We start from the raw sequence: 14683 nt of genomic DNA, 5'->3' as shown, positions 1-14683 counted from the left end.
TCTAAAATTTCCTAAAACCTGTCTTTTTCACCCCCCAAAATTCCTGTTTCAGTGAGAGGGAAAATAGCTTCATTTAACCTGGGAAAAATAAACTAGCGTCTCTGTTTTTAGGTTCAGAAAGGAGACTGGAATTAAGGGAAATGAGTGTTTATTGAACATCTATCATGTGCTAGATAATCTTCTAGGTTTTGGGAATTTTTAATTTTTAACCTATAGCTCTATTTGTCTTCTTTCTGATGTAAGTATGCCTTAAAAACTAGATATCAAAGAGAATAAAAAATAATTATTTAAGTTAATATAAGAGCCTACAGAAGTCTTATCACTTAGCATGACTGAGTCTTCAAAGTCATGTACACTTCCTAGAGATACTTGACACCAAAGAAAACTGTAGTTATTTCATTTTATTTTTTAATTACAGTTGTCATTCAATATTATTTTATATTAGTTTCATGTACACAGCATAGTGGTCAGACAATTATATAATTTACAAAGTGATCGCTCCAAGAACTCAAGAACTCAAGTGCCCACCTAGCACCATTCATAGTTTTTACAATATCATTTACTACATTCCCTACACTGTTCTTTCACATCCCTGTTATTATCTTGTGACTACCAATTTGTACTTCTTAATCCCTTCACCCTTCCACCCATTCCCCTAACCTCTATCACATCTGGCAACCACTAGTTTGTTACCTGCATCTATGAGTCTGTTTCTGTTTTGTTTGTTCATTTATTTTGTTTTCTAGATTCCACATATAAGTGAAAGCATATGGTATTTATCTGTCTCCGTCTAACTTATTTCACTTAGCAGAATACCTTCTAGGTCCATCCATGTTGTTACAAATGGTAAGTTTTCTTCTTTTTATGGCTGAGTAATATCTCATTGTACACTTGTACTACTGAAGCATGGTGGTCCCTCCTTTAGAAAACTGCTGCTTGAAACTGCTGTTTGAACTACTCTGTTATTTTTATAGTCTCTTATTCTGTAAAATAACTTTGTTTTTTAGCTTAAATAATAGAAAAGATAAACCTAACTGTCTGACCTTGCAAGCTAGCCATCTAAAGGGGCTGATACACTGATACTGATAATAATTCCCATATTCTCATGCCCAGTGTTTGTTCATTATGTATCCAAGGTTATAGGTGTCTATATAGATATTATATGTACTCAAGGTTACAAGTTGTCTGTATAGATATGACAGATGTTTATTAGATAGGATATATACTCAAGGTTACAAGCTGTCTGCAAAAATAACTTACACAAAGAACTAGAAGGATATAAAAAGGGAATACTCCTTCCTGTGTTTGTTCAGTATTTGACAGAGGTAATCTGTTCTGAACCTGTGCTCAATAAAGATGACTCCTATCTAATTGGCTCATTAGGCATCTTGTCCAGCTCGCCGATTTGCGATACAACACTACATCTTTTTTTTTTTTTAAGAGGCATATGTACCCAAATAAGTTTTAATATTTAGAAATTAGCTATCCTGGGAAGGGCAATCTCTCCCTGGGTTCTTAAGTCCCCCCAACATCACAAGCTACAGAGAGTAAAAAACATGATTAATGCATACAGATCCATTCACAAGTGTCTTTCTTCTCCCCAATCTGTCATTCTTTCTCTTTCCAGGAACAACACTACATCTTTATCCGCTCATCTATGGATGAGCACTTGGGTTGCGTTCATATCTTGGCTATTGTAAATAAAGCTGCAGTGAACATAGGGGTGCATATATCTTTTCAAATTTGTGTTTCGGGTTTCTTCAGCTATATGTCCAGAAGTGGAATACCTGGGTCATAAGGTATATCTATTTTTAATTTTTTTAAGAACCTCTATACGGTTTTCCACAGTGGCTGAACCAATTTACATCCCCGCCAACAGTGCACGAGGGTTCTGTTTTCACCAACGCTTGTTTTATTGATTTATTGATGATAGTCATTCTGACAGCTGTGAGGTTTTAATTTGCATTTCTCCGATGATTAATAATGTTAAGCATTTTTAGATGTCTATTGGCCATCTATCTGTCTGTCCTCTTTGGAGAGTTGTCTATTTAGGTTTTCTGCCCGTTTTTAATTGAATTATTTTTTGGTCACTTTAAAAGAGTGGCAAGCATTAATTAAATATATAATTGAATTTTGAGGTTAAATAATACTAAGTACAGCATATACATTTTTCTTGAGCATTTGGTTCTTTAAAAGCTGATTTTTGCTAGTAACTTTCAAAATCTAAGTACCTGTAATCAACCTGCTAATGTTGTGAAAACCCACCATTACCCAGTGATAGGATATATGAATTGCAAGGAAAACAACAAAGGAAAAAAGGTTACAGAGACTATACATTAAAATGCTCATAATGCTCACTTATCCCTGCATGGCAGGATATGAGGTAATTTAAATTTATTTTTATTTATTGTGCTTACCTGCATTGCTTGGGTAAAAGAAAAAGGAAAAAAGATAAGAATTAAAAGAAATAAATGATATGAAGAGCCAATGGAAAGAGGAAAATGGCATCCACTTACTCCTTCAGTGGTCTTGAAAAAAAACTGAAAAAATCCCTTGAAAAAAACCTGAACAAAAGGACTGAAAAAAACTGAAAAAATCCCTAAAGTTAAAAATAAGTGGGGAAGATTGAGTGCAGAGAACAGAAAAGAAGGAAACACAAAAAGATGTTTCAATGTTTCAATAAACGATCCTGCTACACCAAGAAATGAGCAGAAGCGGAGATGCCCCATGCATCTGTGGGCACAGAGAAAGGAAATGACCAATGGGGCCATTTAATCCATTTTCTCAGGAAATCTTTGGTTTTTAACTGGCTATGTGCAGCAATGCCTCAATGTGTTTGCCTCAGGGAATTTAACTCTGAGATCTTGATCCACGCCTTCACATGCAGCAAATTCATTGAAGGCATCATACCGGTCTACTCTGTCTCTGCAAATGTAGGTAGCAGAAGCATTCCATTTTCCACAGACCATTCCATCTGGAGCAATCCACTCTCCCATCCTCTCCCATGTGTCCCCACGGCCAGCTCTCAGTCCATCTCCACGTCGCTCTCACCTATCCCCTGCTCTGAGCTCCTGCTGCTTCCCCTGCTCTCCTAGCTAAAGCAGCTGCAGTCACACCACTATACGCCCTCCACTGCCCCAAACTTGGCTTCCTTGCATCTTTGCTTTCAGAGCCTCAGCACAATGTGCAATGACGTCATTTATTTCTTTGTTCACTTGTTTACTGCCTCCCTCCTTAGAATATAAAGTCCATGAGGGCAAGAACATGTCCAGCATTGGGGTTGTGTTTCCAGTAGACATGTGGTGGGCACCCAACAAGTATTTGGAAATAAATAAATGGTCTCATGGCAACCGAATGCAGTAGACAGAGCAGGAATTATTATCCACATTTCATAGGTAAGGAAATCTCAGAGGTGCTCCAATGACTTGCCCTAAATCACACAATAGAACCATAATAGTCTCTTTATTCAAGTGCAAGACTGCCTTCTAGCTAGGTGACACTGGGCACTTTACATGATCTCTATGCCTCCATTTCCCCAGGGGTAAAATAGGGACTATAATAGCAACCTATCTCACTATTGCCAGGAGGATTAAATCAGTCAGTATACAGAAGTGCTTAGAATAGCCCCTGACACAGCAAGCCCACTGCGGATTATCATTACACATTCTTTAACGGTATTTAAACTTTAAAATAAAGATTGTGGGGAAAAGCACACTCAAGCAATGGTAACTTTAAAATGTACTCTATTGAACTACAATAAAGAGGTGGGTAGCCACCGTTTTCCTTCCCCCTCCTCCTCCCTGGCCACCGCCTGGCAACACCAGTCTAAGGACACAAAGAGCCTTTACTGGGTGGAGTGAATTTCCAAACGTCACAGCCTGGCCCCCCGAATGCATGATAACCTGTGTCAATTATCCAATTTAGGAGAAACAGCAAAAGAATGAAACTCCTGAAGATGAGTAAAATGTATCTGAGGACAGGAAGCTTCTGGGCAAAGGAGCCTTTGTGAAACAGGGCTTCCAGTCGGTAGAGAGTTTGGGGCCTCAATCAAGTGCTATAGGTCATGTCTGTCTCCGCTGCCCCAACACCCCCAGAACAATTCAGATACAAGGATTCTAAGACACGAGCTGGGCTGGGCTAACTGCCCTAACCAATTTTAACTTTTACCTGATGCTTGAAATTTAATGGCCTTTAAAGTCTACATTTAGAGAACAGGGCTTAGAATGCATTTCCATTGGGAAAGGGAATCTACCAGTATTGGCCTCATATCACACTAAAATCTGAGGCTGATGATACTACATCACAGATCTTGATAACGGCAATAGCCGTGATTTCTTCATGTGTATGTGATGGGCTGCCCTCGGGAGAAGTGGGAGGTTTCACAGCTCCGGGTAAAGAAGCGCTGGAGGGAGGCTGCATCAAAGGCAAATGGACACATCACTATGCTGCATCTGGTTGACTGTTTACCGACCTTTACCTAGGTCCCCTCTGGGTGCCTGTGGAGGGCGGCTTGTTTCATAAACCTTCAAAATGCATTTATGAACATCAGATGGTTGCTAGTGGCCGAACTAAGAAAGGGCTCTATTTTCCTTAGCCTTGATTTCTGAATTACAAGACGCCCTTTCGCTCCATTCGGCAACACCGGATCTGACCACTAGAGGGAGCTGCTCCACCATCTGTATCATTAACTGCGCCCCGCATCCTCCTGGCGGTGACAGAATACCGTTTTATATCAGTTCCCTCAGAAACATGAATCCAGCTTTAATCTGATCGTGTCCCCTCCACGAATTGCAAAATATCCTCTCCTGGCCTCAAAGTTGTAAGAGTTGGAATACACCTGTTCACCAGAATGAGTTCTCAAAGACCTGGTTTCCTTTCTGCACCCTCTCTGGTGACTGTCTCCCAGGCGACAAGACTTCTACTTAGGGTGAGGGGTAAACTGAGTCTCCGCAGGCATTTCCATCATTAAGCAGGTCAGAAGTATAATTCTCTCTTCCACTCCCCGCAAATACTCGTTTCCAAAAACTCACTAGGTGCTGGACTCGTAAAACAGAAACCTGCGGAGGCTATCGTCCCGGTAATTCGCAGGGAGGTCAGGTGGCTGGCTGCTTGTGCTCTGTGCCCAGTGAGACCCAGAGAGCAAGCATGTGCAAAGGAGGAAGAAACTCGTGAAACGGGTGAATGAGCAAAACGGAATAAAATTTCTTTGGAAAATGAAAACTGTCCACTGGCTTTTGTGCGAAGTTTATTTGGGCTCTCCGGTATATTCTGATTCCAACAATCCTTCAAAGGTTGGTCCACAAACTTAGAAGAATGGGACAATGTTACAGGGGGGCGGGGGAGAGACTTGAAAGCATCTGCAAATAATGCATGATAGTTTCTCTCTCTCCTGGAAGTTTTCAGATTTGTGAATCTTAAATAAATACGAAATACTTTATGAATTATTCCCTTGTTTCAAATGAATGTCTTATGTATTCATTCAACAAAATGTAAGTGGCTTCTATGTGCCAGAAACTGTCCTGGGTACTAGAACCCCTCGATGGGGCACAGGTACTGATTATAGCAGTGGTTCTCAACCTTTTTAATGCCGTGACCCTTTAATACAGTTCCTCATGTTGTGGTGACCCCCAACCATAAAATTATTTTCGTTGCTACTTCATAACTGTAATTTTGCTACTGTTAATGAATCGTAATGTAAATATCTGTGTTTTCCGATGGTCTTAGGTGTTGTGGGGTCGAACCCTGGAGTCAAAAATAAGACTCCCGGAGGCTGCTGATTGATTAAAAAAGTAGGCAAGGATTTATTGAACTGGCCAGGATGGCCGCGAGAGCACCACACGCAGGTGGAGTCCACACGACCGCGCTGTCCCAGGTGTAGGCAGTCCCTTTAAAGGTCCAAACCACAAAAATTTTCCTTTGTTCTAAATTCTAAAGGCTGGGAACAGCCTGCAGGGGGGTTCCCAGCCCCTGCTGGACATTATTGGAATGTGGCCCTATCTTGCAAAAGCAGGTTTTTGCAGAAGCAGAACCAAGCGGAGTCAGTAATCTCTAAAGGTTATCTACAGTTTCTACTCCTGGAGCTACTGAGTCAGTGGGAACCAATCTCCTGTGATTCTGGTCCACAGGCACAGGAAAATTACCTCTGTGTCTCCAGGTCTCAGTCTGGAAGCTGAGGTAACCACCCTATTGTCCAAGCAAGCAAGTGCATGCAGAAGCCAGAATAGCAGGGTTAAAATTCAAACAGCAGTTTTTACCTAAGTATGGTTGCAACCATACTTCATTAGGCGACTCTGCTAGCAGTTCTTCAACCTGTGGGTCATGACCCACAGGTTGAGAACCGCTGCTGTAGAGCCCAAGACCATCGGAAAACACAGATATTTACATTACGATTCATTAACAGTAGCAAAATTACAGTTATGAAGTAGCAAGGAAAATAATTTTATGGTTGGGGGTCACCACAACATGAGGAATTATATTAAAGGGTCGCAGCATTAGGAAGGTTGAGAACCACTGGATTATAAGATTATGGTTGCTTTCCTGTTTACTTTTTTAAATGAAAAGTTTTATTTGAGATAATTGCAGATTCACATTCAATTGTAAGAAATAATACAGAGATCCCATGAACCCGATATCCAGATTCCTCCTGTGTTAACAACTTGCAAATTGATTCAGTCAATGGGAGTGGGGGAGAGGGTCAAAGGAGCGGGGGAGAAAAGAGGGACATTTGTAATACTTTCAACAATAAAGTTTAAATATATACCAATATAATTAATCAATTTTTAAAGAGCTAATCCCTTCCATCACCACTAAGATTTCAGGTGGTGCCATTTTGTAGCCATGCCTACCTCCCTTTGCCACCTCCTATTCATCGCTACCCACCACCCACTCCTGGCAACCAGTAAATTATTCTCCATTTTTGTAATTTTGAAATTGTTATATAAATGAAATCATACAGGATGCAACTTTTTGAGATTGGTTCTTTTCACTCCGCATAATTCTCTGGAGACTCAGCCAAGCTGTTCTATCAACAGTTCATTTCCTTTTATCGCTGAGTGATATTCAATGGTATGGATGCACCCTCGTGTGTTTAACCATTCATCCATGGCAGGACAACTGGATTGTGTCAGCTTTCATGTATTACAGATCAAGCTGCTATGAACATTCACGTATAGGATTTTGGGTGAACATAAGTTTTCATTTTTCTGGAATAAACGTACAGGAAAGCAATTGCTGGTTTGTATGGTAAGTGCATGTTTAGTTTTTTTCCAGAAAACACCCAACTGTTTTCCAGAGAGGCTGTATGTGTTCGTCATCCCTACTGGAAATGTGTGAGCGGTCCAGTTTCTCCGCATCCTTGCCAGGTTTCTGGTGTTGTCTATTGTCTACTTTAGCCATCTGAAAGGTGCACAGTGATACCGCGTTGTAGTTTTATATTGCATTTTCCTGATGGCTCATGATGTTGAAACATTTTTCCTTTTACTTATTCCCACATCCCATCCTTCCATGGGGGCTTCTGAACATGCTTCTTTCAGCAGCGCCCCAAGAACCTCGCTGCCTGAAATGGCAGGGGCGTTCCATCCACCGGCCACGTGGACCTGAGGACATGGCCACCCCAGGGCGCCAGCAGCAGGTGCCCATGCATGTCAGCAGCACAAGCAGGGGTGGCGGGATGAGAGCCTCAGGTGGAGGCCACCCAGCCCAGACACCCCACCTCTCACTGCACTGCTGCCTCGGCTTCCCCTGGCAGCAGAAGCCATCGCAAGGAAAAGAAGTGCAAAGCGGAGGACATCAAACAGGACAGCGGCGGGACGAAGAGGACAGGGTAGAGCCCCTGAGAGCGAAAGGCAGCCCGAACAGAGCCTGCGTTCTGAATCAACTGAATTTAAATCCTGAGCCATTACACCAAAAGACTAACTTCTAAGCCAGAAGAAAGTAAGATAGCTTGAAGTGGCAAAATTGAAATTTGTTTGCTTGGTTTGCTTTGTTTCTCTCTCTCTGTCTCTTCTTCCTCCCTCTTTCCCTCCCTCTCTCATCATTGAAATAGGGGCTATGAGCAATTAGTTTGGCTAGAGAGAAGTAAAAAAAGAATTACATGTTTACACACATGAGGTTTACAGGGGATATTAACTACTCGGCTTAAACTTCGGGTCCAATTCACATTGCATTGAGAGGGAACAGACTGAGAAATGGGGAAGTAGCTAGCTCAGGAGCACAGAGAGAGTTCGTGACAGAGCCAGGACAAGATTTCACATCTCTGAGGCACCTGGACATGTGAGCGTTCAAAATCAAGAGTGGCTTTCACCCATAGTAATTGACGGTGGAAATCCCTGGATTCATTATATAAGCACACACACAGCCCTCTACCACTGGGCAAGCCAGTCAGCCCCAGTTGACTGTTTGAGGACTTTCCCTTCGCTCTTTGCCTTCACTGATAATTCCCTTTGTGGTGACTTTCAGTTTTGTGCCGTGCCAGCTGGTCGTGACTGGTTTAGCCTCTCCAACAAAATGCATTGGATTTTATTTAAAAGTCCCACAGTTGCATTTCTGAGCTAAAAATAAAAGTATGTTGTATCATCTGATATTTTCGGATGATGAGCCACATCACTCCCCACCTTTCTGAAAATAACAGAGGCGCGTGGATTTTAAAATTCTGTTCTTTGAACAGCCCAATTCAGAGAGCAATAGAGTTGTATCAGAGGCACCTTTAATATCAGAGAATTCAACTCATTATCCTCAATCCCAGAATGAGAGAGAGACAAAGACAGTGAGGCAGAGAGAGACATAGGAGAGACAGACAGACAGATAAAGAAAGGTACAGAGTTTAATTTTCTCCTCTAGCCTCATCATTGGAAATAGACTCCAGCTAAATAATGGACTTTCCTTTATCTTCAAGAGATTCTCATTAGAAGTGATTTTCCCTCATTTCATGGGCTGCTAAAAAATATAGAAACAAACATGTGTATACCAGTTAGCTTGAGAGTGTGTGTTACAAGAGTAAGGTGCATTTTAAGTGTGACCTCACACTAGGTTTCATTTTACTTTTCTCTATACATATTCCTTTACCCTGATTTATACACATATTTTTTAATTTTATTTTACATAATTATTTTTGCAACCCAGCTTATAAAGAAGGCCAAGATCTTAATCAATCAATTTGCTTGCTCTCATCAGCTTCAGCCAACATTTTCTTTACCCATCTTCAAATCACTTACCAAAATTATATCTACAAAGCAAAATGAAATAGGGAGAAAACAAATACAGGGGAAAAATTCTCCTATTGGGGACAAAAGGCATCTTTTGTATAATAAATTTTATATTCAGTTTTGCAAATTGTGAAAATAGATGACAACATAAAACAGATGCTTCGTTGAGACATTTTTCACTCTGTCCATGTGGATATAAACTAAATTTGAAGTTGTAACAAGCCTGGCCAGTGTGGCTCAGTTGTTAAGTATTGACCTATGAACCAGGAGGTCACAGTTTGATTCCCAGTCAGGGTACATGCTCAGGTTGTGAACTCGATCCCCAGTAGGGGGAATGCAGTAGGCAGCTGATCTGTGATTCTCTTTTATCATTGATGTTTCCATCTCTCTCTCCTTCTCCCTTCCTCTCTCTGAAATTAACAAAAACATATTTTAAAAAATAAATAAATAAAGTTGTAACAAATCTTGAGTGAAACAAGTGTGAGATTTAAGCAACCTCTTTAAGATCAGGGCACACATCTTCTCTTAATATTTATTTTGACTTTGTTTTTTTTCTTTTAAAGAGACACCCCTTATTTTAAGGATTTTTACACTGATGAATTAAAAAAATGGTAATGTTATTCTGGAATTTATTGATTTGTATTTAAAAGGAATTGTTGACAAAGATTCACCAAAAATAATGTGAACAAGCAGGAAAATACAGTTAATAATACTGAAACACTACTTAAAAAATTCCAGGACATATGGTTTATCTAATATTAACAATATCTCTTAGATGCTGTCTTAGATACAAAACCTGACTGCTTTTTACTTTTCTACACACACGGTGGTATAATTAACAATATTCAATCACTTCTGTACTTTCCTGAATATATAAAAATTAAAATACCAATTAAAAACTAATACATCTTCTCTTTAAATGTTCCTTACAGATACAATTTCAATATTTCCATTCAATAGTGGTGTGGTTTAAGAGATTCTTTATTCACAAGTCAAATAACAATCCACCCAAAGGAAACTGATAGTCTTAGGCTCATAGTGCAAATAAAGAGTTCAGGAATGCAGCAACTGACATTTCTAAATTACAAAACAGATAAAATTCTTAGAAGATACATGCAATAAGCTCTGCTAAGCAGCTGAACACAGAACTAGAACATCTGATAACTTTACTGGTGATTTCAATAGGACTCCAGATGTTACCAAACTCAACTTGAACTCTCATCTTAGGCTTTGTATTTTGCTTTTCCAGTTTCACTAATAACACAAACATGGTTCGAATCCTTGAAGTATTCATTATAGTCAAGGGCATGTCCTACAACAAACCTGTCTGGAATTTCAAATCCAACAAAGTCTGGTCTATGTCCAACACTTCGAGGGGTCCTTTTTACCAGCAAGCTTGCGACCTTGACCATCTTCAGATTACGCTGCTTGACCAAGGAAAGCAAGGTTTGCATTGTTTTGCCAGTGTCATTATATCTGCAACCATCAAGACATTCTTTCCAGTTAGAGTTGAGAGATCATCTCCACCAATCACTCTTATGTCCCCTGTTGATGGGTCATTACAGTAGCTCTTCGGTCTGATAAAATCTACAGTCATAGGAATGGATCTATCACTATTTCTGTTCAGTGCTTTGAAGCAATCCAGCAGGTCAGCAAAGAATTTATAGCCCCTTTTGAGCACGCAGAAGGCTACAATGTGATGGCCTCCCATCTCCTTCATCACATCTCCAGCAAGCCGCTCGGTCCTGTCCATAATTAGTTCATGAGGAATAAACACCTTTTCCAAATCCTCCACGTAATGATGATGTATACAAAGTAAGTCTAGGTCATAACCTGGTCCATCACCACTAATCACAAGGCTGGGGCTGCCAGTCGCCATAATGGAGCCCGGCAAACGCACCAGCGGAGGGCAGCCTGAAGAGCTTGACTTTCTTTTCATAGAGATTCACCTCAGCAAAACAATGACAATAACTGTTTTAAATTAAAATGCATTAATGGCCCTAACCGGTTTGGCTCAGTGGATAGAGCATCGGCCTGTGGACTGAAGGGTCCCGGGTTCGATTCCGGTCAAGGGCATGTACCTTGGTGGCGGGCACATCCCCAGTAGGAGGCGTGCAGGAGGCAGCTGATTGATGTTTCTCTCTCATCGATGTTTCTAACTCTCTATCCCTCTCCCTTCCTCTCTGTAAAAAATCAATAAAATATATATTTAAAAAATAAATAAATAAATAAAAATAAATAAAATGCATTAATGTGTTACGAACCCTGCAAAACCAAAAACCTAAAAGAACTTAATAATACGCACTTGAAATAAGAATACAGTGGAGCCTTGATCAACATGGGGATTCGTAGCTCTGACCTCCTTTTGGGTTTAACTTTTGACTCTACAGTCAGCCCCTTCACATCCAAGGATTCAACCAACTGTGGATTGAAAACAGTATTTTTGAGCCAAAGCTAGGACTCTGCAGTTGGGAAAGTACAGTCGGAAGTTCAAAAATACTGTTTTTGATAGGTGGTTGGTTGAAGCTGCAGATGTGAAACCCAAGAATATAAAAGGGTGATGACTGTATTTATCCAAAAAAAATCTGCCTATTTGTGGACCTGTGCAGTTCAAACCCATGTTGTTCACGGGTCAACTTGAAAACCTGTAGCAAAACAAATTTAAGAAAACCCTTTGTTCTTGTCCAATTGTAAACTAAATAAGTCCCCTTCCTTTGTGTCATGCACACAATTTAGGGACTCGTGGGAAGCATTTGTACTAAGATAAATAAGATTATCAAAAATGTAAGTCAGGGTACCCAGTAATTTCTCTCTTTTGTGATTCTTCACTTTAAAATTACAAGTCCCAATTCATTGAAGATTACAACTGATCTGTACTTTATCTATTTTTTAAAATGCCTATATTCTCTAGCTTTTTCTAATCAAGGACGTGAATAGGTATCTTAGTAAAAGAGGTCCTGAGTAAGATTGCAAGCGCAATGCTGTGCTTTGTTGAGTGGATTCAGAATAGCTTATAATATATTATCATAAAAACAGGTTGCCATCAATAGCATAATTGCTGCATGAATAATCTTAGAACAAGTGAGGCCTTCCAAGACTTCTTTATTGGCAGCAATCATTGTGCTCACCACATAAAACAAGTGCCTTCTGGGATTTTTATTATTTTTTTATTTTTACAAGACACAGCTTTCTCCAGTTTATATTTCTTGGTTTCCACAGGAGCTAGCTAAACGATGAAAGAAGCTGGCTGGTCTGGCTCTAGAGATAATACTGTTTGATGGCTTATGTAGTAAATTAATGAAAAAAGCTGCACATGTAATGAAACATTGGTGAGCTAGTCCTCATTACCATCATAATATCTGGCACTGAACTGTAATAACTCTTTCTGCATGTAGATGCCAAAAAGCATTTTAACATTAATTAAAACCCCACAGTGGTATTGGATGAAAGGGATACCATTAACCCAATTTTACAAATGAGAAACAGAGTTATAGAGATTAGGAAAGTGGCCTGGACAGATTTTTTATTATTATTCATAATACCACAATATGTCCCTGGTAAAAATGGAAATCGGCATAGACTCCCACCACCACTGCTGCACTCGAGGTTGCCTTATAATGGAACAGAGAAGCCTGGGAAGTGGGGCCTCTAGTTTCCACAGATGTTCTCACTCTCTGCCCTGCATGCCCTCAGCACGAATGAAGCCAGGATTAAGTTGCAATACACGATTTAAAAAATGAAAAGCTTTCTTCAACTCCTCTAGGGCAGAAACCAGTTCTTCCATTTACTCCGAATTTCTGCGTATTTCTGTGGCTCAGCTTCATGAAATGTGCACATAAAAGAAGAGTTCCTGGGTTGGGCCAAGTTAAATGGGCTTCTTTGCTTCATTTCTCAGAGCCTTGACTATGCTAATGTACAGTGCACAGCTCCCTGAAGGACATGTGATTTGCAGATTCATGTGCCCACTAAACCTCTAGTTCATGGGTGTGATGGGCAGGATCATAGCCTCCCAAAGATGCCCATGTTCTTATCCTGGAACCTTACATGGCAGGTGGACTTGAGGTTGCTAATCAGCTGTCTGATTAATTAATTAAAATAGGGAGGTGATCCTGGATTAGCTGGGTGGGCCCAGTGCAATTACAAAGGTTATTAGAAATGGAATTGGAGGCAGAAGAGAGTTGACTTAAGAGTGATGCAGCAAGAGAAGCACTACTGACCACTGCTGGATTTGAAGATGGAATCAGGCAAAGAAATGCAAGCAGCCAGGAGAAGCTGGAAGAGGGACCCAGCTTCTCCAAGGGACCCCGCCCTGCTGCTGACACTTTGATGTTAGCCCAGAGAGACCCATTTCAGACTTTCCGCCACCAGAACAGTAAAATAATCAATTGTGTTGTGTTCAGGAACCCAGTTTGTGCCTATATGTTACAGCAGCCATGGGAAACTAATACAGTATGACACCTGTTAACATTCTACTAACACATCCCAGAATTACAGTTCTGTCTTATAATTGGGGAGAGGAAATGCTATTCCACCTGGAACAGTGCCCCACATCAAACGGGCAATCAAGAACTATTCCAGACTGAATAATTCATTTTTCCTGTGCAAATATTGTTGGTTCTTTGTCACTGGACCAGCCAATCTGTTTGCCTGTCTGCCCATTTTTTCATTTTAAAATAATAATTCCTTTTGAATCATGAAGGAAAAAAAAAAAAACGTGTTTACTTTAAATGATGTTATAACAGTGTGGAATAGATTAGTGCATCTCAAATTTTAACATGCATACAAACCACCTGGATAATTCTCTTAAAATGCAGATTAGATTAAGTAATTCTGGAATGAAGATTGGACTGCATATTTCTAATAAGTACTCAGGTGATGCCAATTCTGGCGACCTGTGCACCATACTTTTAATAACAAAAATAAAGAGGACAAGCCATGTCAATTCCTGGGGTTCGATACTCTGGAAATCTTTCTGTCCTCACAAGATCAGGAACGAATCCTCCTTGCACATGCTTTTAGGACCACTACTGATCCTATTGTTGATATTCCAACAATTTTAGTTTAATACTTAGAAGACTCCACTTCAAGTTAATAGAGCCTGTTTTAAATTATGAAATGAGTATATTCTCATGAAACACAATTTGTAAAATAGAAGGACTACTTTTTTTTTTAAATTTCTTTATTGATTAAGGTGTCACATATTTGTCCTCATCCCCCCATTCCCATCCCACACCCCTCCCCATGGATGCCCCAACCCTCTGTTGAACTTAAGCATTGGTTAGGCTCATATGCATGCACACAAGACCTTTGGTTGATCTCTCCCCCTTCCCCCCACCCTCCCCTATCCTCCCTCTGAGGCCCGATAGTCCGATCAATGCCTCCTTGTTTCTGGTTCTGTTCTTGTTCATCAGTCTATGTTGTTCATCATTTCCCCTAGATGAGCGAAATCATGTGTCACTAGAGATATACTTATAAGAATT

General features: G+C 40.2%; 1 pseudogene across 1 annotated transcript; it reads right to left on the bottom strand.

The window, feature by feature from the left end:
- Window positions 1-10426: 10426 nt before the first annotated feature.
- On the bottom strand, window positions 10427-11085 carry LOC307110005 (hypoxanthine-guanine phosphoribosyltransferase-like; annotated as a pseudogene). Its single transcript has one exon. The product of its transcript is annotated as a hypoxanthine-guanine phosphoribosyltransferase-like (transcript).
- Window positions 11086-14683: the final 3598 nt, after the last annotated feature.

This window comes from Cnephaeus nilssonii (genome assembly GCF_951640355.1).
Source record: "Cnephaeus nilssonii genome assembly, chromosome: 13".
Lineage (NCBI taxonomy): Eukaryota > Metazoa > Chordata > Mammalia > Chiroptera > Vespertilionidae > Cnephaeus > Cnephaeus nilssonii.
This window is presented reverse-complemented; position numbering and strand designations above follow the sequence as displayed.